A 6,970-nucleotide genomic window follows, 5' to 3' on the forward strand; every position below is an offset into this window, starting at 1 on the left:
CATGAAACATGTTTACATTGTCAAAGCAGGTGTGACAGAACGCACAATTAAACACACTCTACAGACGTGCAACAGGCATAAAGTGAGAACAAAAATAAACCTTCTCTCTCTCTCTTCCAATGATCACAAGTTCCAGTAATTAACTTCAAAGTGTTAATGATGAGATTACAGAGTGTTTGATGTGTAAATATGAATAAACAGGATCAGGGCATACACTCTCAACAAAGGTGAATGAAGGTCGCAGTCTTGGCTCTGGTCCTAGTCTGTCCTTCTGCTCAGGGGTCTTTGTCTTGTCACAGCTGTGTATAGACCTAGCTCCTGTGTTTGCACATTTCTGTTCTTCCCTGGGCCAGTATGAGAGTGTGGATGTCAGGGATGTTCTCTTTAGCCCCGTTTACACCAGGCAGTTCAGTTTGGTGCGTCTAAATACAGCACGCATTTTGTGGCGTTTCCTTTGTCTAAAACCAGAACAGGTCCCCAAATTACTGACCCTTACCATGTCGCTTTTTGGTACCTTTCTGTTGGGCTGTCAGAGATACTGATCTTACCCCAGAAGGTGGAGCTAGGTGTCGTGTTTTTCTTCTTCTTTCTTTGCCACTCTATCGCGTAGCTGATGCAGCAATCAGCATCCAGTTTACATGCCGCATTCCAAGAAAGACATGGTTGGCTATGGAAACATATACAGGATCAGGTGTCTCTGGTGTCCCTCCCACCGTCCATCATATCCATGGGCTCTCAACAGACCCAGGTACCAGCTCCAGGTAGTGACAACACTGACATCACCTCCACCACAAAGATAATCCATGATTACATCCCATTATATTGCATTATTCATGAGTATAACATATTTTACATTACAAGTTAAAATTACGTTATAATATTTCAGATTAGATCAGAGTAAGGTACAACTTCATGGGGCAGACTTTATGTGAGAAAACATGCATAATAACAAAACAAAACAAAACGGCTTAGTTCCAACATGAAAACGTTTCCTTACTGAATCAAATCCATCACATGTGTATTTAAGCGTTAAAGTAGAAAGTCTTATAGAAAACAAAACAAACCTGTTCATCCAGCCACCATCAAAGAAAGGAAAGCCATTAAAGAGTCAATCAACACTCATCTTCAAGCAATCAGAGACCATACACACCTGAGAGAGCTCGTCCCAACATTTCATCTAAGACTTCCCTCTGTGCAGTTTATATCTGCAGTATCACCATCATCATTCCTGATTTCTTATTTGTAAGGTTTTAAGATCACTGACCTTCTTGTTGGTCACTCCTTCATTTTAGTAAAATGAAGATTTAATTTAAATCTAGCTCAGCAGCAGTTTTCTCTGCTTTTATTTTAATCTCATCAGATTTACATCACCTGGCACAACTGTTACTGAAGATGAAGCAGCTAACAAACATGGCTTTATGTCGCCATCTAGCGGGTACTGAGTGAAGTCACACTGGACAACTCACTAATTTCTCACGAGTCCTGCAGAGTTCTTCATGTGCTGTAGTGTGAATTATTGAGAGTTAGATGAAAAAGTGAGCCTGTGTGTGGAAAAATACTCTACAGCTGTCTCCTCCTCAGGCATGGCTTCAGACAACAGTAGTGGGACGGTAAAGCATTATTTTGATAACAGACCTTGAACAGGATTTAAATAACACTTTTTTTCACTAAGCAGCTTTCTTATTCTCTGACTAAGGGGCCCTCTAATTTTCTGACTAAGGGGCCTTTTGACTTTCTGACTAATGGGGCCTTCTGATTTTCTGACTAAGGAGCCTTCTGATTTTCTGACTAAGGAGCCTTCTGATTTTCTGACTAAGGAGCCTTCTGATTTTCTGACTAAGGAGCCTTCTGATTTTCTGACTAAGGGGCCTGTTGATTTTCTGACTAAGGAGCCTTCTGATTTTCTGACTAAGGAGCCTTCTGATTTTCTGACTAAGGGGCCTGCTGATTTTCTGACTAAGTATGGTGTAAGGAAGCTGTCAAAAAGGACTTATGCATAATTAATGATTCATCAAAAAGGACGTATGCGTAATTAATGATTCGTCAAAAAGGACGTATGCGTAATTAATGATTCGTCAAAAAAGACGTATGCGTAATTAATGATTCGTATTTGTAATTTCAAAAATTTCTGTATCAATAAAGTTATTTTACACAAAAATCTGCTGTCAGTCTGCTGTCACTGTAAGTCTGTGAAACTGGGTTCAGGTTACAGTTGTTTTTATATGAGTGCAAAGTCTTATGAATACAACTCTACTTTCTACGACTACGAATTCTTCCCTACGAAAAGAATCCAAGCCTACGAGTACGAATCGAAAAGTGCTGAAATGACGTCACTGAGGTCACAGGTCGCAGGAAAAGCAATCGATCTCCTCTAACCGCACATGCCCAAGCCACAGAGGTAAACATGGAGTGGATACGGACAGAGACAGCCTCCTGGGTGCGAGTTTTTTTTTCCCTAGGATGAAATCAGGAAATCCACGCCCCCTATCCATGTGATTGGTTCCTGCAAAGTCTCTCACTTCCACAGGCTTCTACCTCGAATGCTCGAATGGTCTTTAAACTTTCACTGCAATTACATCGCCACTCCCATCACGCTGTGCTGAAAGTGTTAAGTTCTTGAATTGAAATGTAACATGTGGTAATTCTATAGTAGTGTGAAATTTAAAGTGTTATTAAACTTTGACGCTTTTTTAGTTTGATGCTTTTACTTTTCATTAAAAAAATCAGCTTGGTTAATCATTTCTTTTTTTCTGTTAAACTCTGAAGCACTTTGAGCTGCATTTCATCTCATTAACAGTGTTCTACAAACAGGCCTCGTTTGATTATAAATATGTTCACTTCATCATCACCATTATCACCACCATAACTACTAACCCAAACTGCATAACTAGATAATAATGCATAGATCTTCAGTTAATAGGATACTACAGGGCTTCCTTGAAGTGAACCAATACTCCATCAGTCAGAACCATATTTAGCCGAAACGTTTTGAAGGAAAACCGCATCAGCTTTGGAAGGTAGGGGCGCATTTCCACTAGATGCAAAATAGTATACAGATAATGCTGTTACAGAACGCAATTTAAGTGCAGAATATTTTACTTTAACATAATTTCTAACCTCCAAAGAGGACTTTTTGAGTCTTCGCCTCCTGGCTTGCAATGCTAAAAAAAGATAGCCACTGCAACAGGAAAATATTCAAATCTGCGCGATTTTAGCGTGTTTCTTTCTTGTTCTGATTTTATATATCATTCTGATGGTTAAATGTAAACCACCTGCGAGGCGCCTCATTTCCCCCGGAGACCGATGGTGCTGCATGTAATGCACTCAATGCCAAATCAGCAGGAATACACAGAAGAAGAAGAGATGCTGCAGGAACCAATCACATGGGTTGGGGGCGTGGATTTTCCGATTTCATCCTTGGGAAAAAAATCTCGCCTCCCGCCTCCTGGGTGCCTCCAGCTCAAGAGTTGGGGGGGACAATAAACAGTAAAATTTCAGAGACTGATTCCTGGGGGGGGGGGGGGGGGGGGGGGGGGGGGGGATAAAAATAAATGCTATAATTTTTGCTGTGTTGTTTTATATTGTGATATTAAACAGTGACTAGTCCAAAATATGGATAATCAGCCTAGATTTAGTTTTCCTTTAGTTCATGAAAAAATGTTTTGGCATGAATGTGGAAGCAACACGTCCACAACACTATGAACTCAATAATTAGTATTTCATATCCAAATTCATGAAAAAAGTGTTGATTTTAATTGAAGGACAATAGGGGGTTAAGATTAACAGTCAGAATGGAATTAGAAACCGTATCTATTCAAGATCTAAGCCACAGTCATAACTACTTTATTTTTAAATCAATAAATCTAGAATAGAACATAAGACTTTAATAAATAATGGCTTCATCTATGAATTCATAAATCTCACTAGAGATGCCTCTATCTCACTAGAGGCATCTTAAATAGTTTTAATATTTGTGTCATAAGTGAGAGGACGAGGATGTCAGCATGTCACCTGTCTGTCTTATCTGTCACAGCCTTCTTTGCATCATAGAGGAGAGGCTGTTTGCCAGCCAGCAACAAACGGTGTGATAATTAACTTATACATTGTTCAGTGTTTTAATGCACTTAATCACGATCCTTGGCGCTCTGTAGTCTGTGTCTGTGTGTGCGCACCACATCGGATGGAGGCTCAATCAGCGCCTTTTTTTTTTTTTAAGCATACTGTCAGACTTCAGAAAAAGGAGTTGACATTTGTTTTTCATTTTCTCTGTGTGTCTGTTTAACAAGTGAAGTTATGATTGATAAGTCTTTCAGTGAAAGCTACTTACTTGACCGCGACCCTCCGCTCTGTCTGTATGCGTTTATTTGTGTGCGCGTGTGTGCGCGGCTGCAGCATCCGTGCCGGGAGAAATAGATTGGATCAAACCACTGCAAGGATCGTGCAGGGAGGGGTGTGTGTGTGTGTGATCTTTCAATAGTTAAACTCGTCAATCATTGTGTTTTAAGTAGCATGACTTATATTACACCATTGAAAAAAAAAACCTTACTATTAGAAAATTAATTACAACTGGATTTTTTAGGGGGGACAACTTTATAGAATGGGGGGACATGACCCCTGCGTCCCCCCCCGGGATTTGCACCTATGTCTCTGTTCTGACTGTTAAACCGCCGCCTTTGTTTGTCGAAGAGGTCAATGCTGGTATAATTTTTGCCTTATTTAACCAGCTCGGACTAGTTGTGATATGCGAAAAATGACTTTTTAGTTGTTACATGGAGAGTACAAACTCCCTTTTCTCCACAGTAACCTCTCTGGGCTGAATGATCCACGTCTCCCGCCCCGCAATCTCTTGCAGACAAGACGAGTCTTTAGCTTGCTCGTTAAAGCAATAGGTGTGTGACTCTAAAATACCTTTATTTACAATCTAAATGTTATGATAAACGTTACCTGTTGTGTTTCTCTGGAGCTGGAGGCACCCTGGAGGCTGTCTCCGTCCGTATTCTGCTCCATGTTTACCTCTGTGGCTTGGGCATGTGCGGTTAGAGGAGATCGATTGCTTTTCCTGCGACCTGTGACCTCAGTGACGTCATTTCAGCACTTTTCAATTCGTACTCGTATAGTGCGTCCCAAATCGCATACTTCCATACTCAAATACTCAAAATTTTGAGTATACTGCGTCAAAATGAAAATCAGTATGCATAGTATGCATAGTATGCATAGTATGCATAGTATGCGAGAAATGAGTATGCAAAAGTACCAGGATGATGTACTCAAATCGGCCCGGATTTTGAGTATGCAGCTGTGGACACTCAACGCACTCATTTCATCCTCTGACAGCAATGTATAAATGTAACTTATTGATATCGTTTTTTACACGTGTTGTTTCCACCAAGCACCATCAGGGCCCTGTTCTACGAAGCAGGATTACTGCCTAGCGAGGTAGCTTTGAGGATAGGTTTCGGATTCCCTGTTCTACGACACGGGATCACTCCTCAGCGAGGCGAGTCTCCATGGCAACGTACGCTGAACGGCTAACCTGCTCCGGGGCAGGTTAGGTTCCAGATTGAACTCGCGGACTATTAAAACCCCGCCCACTGACCAATGAGCCCTCACGAAAAAATGGCTTGTCCGTTCTTAGAGGATCCCGTGGACATCGGAGCCCGACCCACTCTCTTTTTGGGATGACCACCTTTATGAAAGGTACCGGTTTTCCAGGGAGGGGTTGGTAGTACATGACACTTTCTACAGGTAGCCTAGTTAAAGGGAATGAAGAACTCTCATTGCCGCAATAAGATCTTCAATGCCAACACTTGTGTTCCATGACAATATTTTATCGCCCGTTTTAAAATTGTGACAGGGATTCATGTAGGGCTCATGTGGGCTACATATCACACAAAAAATGTAAACACGATAGGAATGAACAAATGAATACATTCATCTAAGAAATAAATTAGTTTGTTGCATGTTACAGTAAAAGTGCATGGTGAACAGTGCTATTTCAGGATGATAATGGCACAAAATATTTTATTTGCACTACACCACTACACTTACGCATTTAGACTGTCAGCAATTTTCTGCCAGCACTCCTTCCGTGCTTTAGCAGCGGCGACAGTGCTGCTTTTAACGTTAATTACATGTTTCACCTCGTCATACTTCCTCATGATCACCTCCTGCTCCTCCTGAGTGAAGTATGTGCTCCTTCTCTCTCCGCCTGCTCTCACACTCCAGACTGCTCCAAGTTCGCGATTGGTCAGATGCAGCGGGCTCCGCCTTATATCTGTGCACGCGCTCATTGCCTAGCTGGATCCACTTATGAGGTTGATAACCAGCGTTGTAAAACCGTGTAGCGAGATTGCCGGCTACCGCGCTCAGTTCAGCGAGGTAGCTCCAAGGCTATCTCGCTAGACTGAACTTGCTTCGTAGAACAGGGCCCAGCTGTTGACGTTGTGTATGTGGAGTAACTTGTTTTTGTTTGTTTTGTTCTACGAATGATAGGCTATGCCAGTGTTTCTCAAATCTGGTCCTGGGGACCCCCTGCCCTGCATGTTTTTTATGTTCCTGACTCCAACACACCTGATTTAAATGATCAGCTCATCATCAAGCTCTGCTCGAGCCTGATAACGAGCCATTCATTTGAATCAGGTGTGCTGGAGTGAGGTAACATCTAAAACATGCAGGGCAAGGGGGTCCCCAGGACCAGGATTGAGAAACACTGGGCTATGCTAATGCTAGTTGAGCTAACAGCTATCTCAAATGCCAAAGCTCATTGGGCTAACAGTTACCGGGGCCCTAGCATTACCCGGTGAACCAGGCAAATATAATAACAAGCGGGTTAGACCCTGCACAGTGAATACATGACCAGAAGCACCACTCAGACATTTAATTTGTGGATGTATTTTAACTGCCACAGCGCCCCGGTAGCTCTCTTGGTAGCTTCAGTCAGCTGCACCAACCCCCATTAATAAACTCTACA

This window comes from Halichoeres trimaculatus, unplaced genomic scaffold (genome assembly GCF_033239565.1).
Source record: "Halichoeres trimaculatus isolate MK-OKI-2021-1 unplaced genomic scaffold, fHalTri1.1 fHalTri1_scaffold_14, whole genome shotgun sequence".
NCBI lineage: Eukaryota > Metazoa > Chordata > Actinopteri > Labriformes > Labridae > Halichoeres > Halichoeres trimaculatus.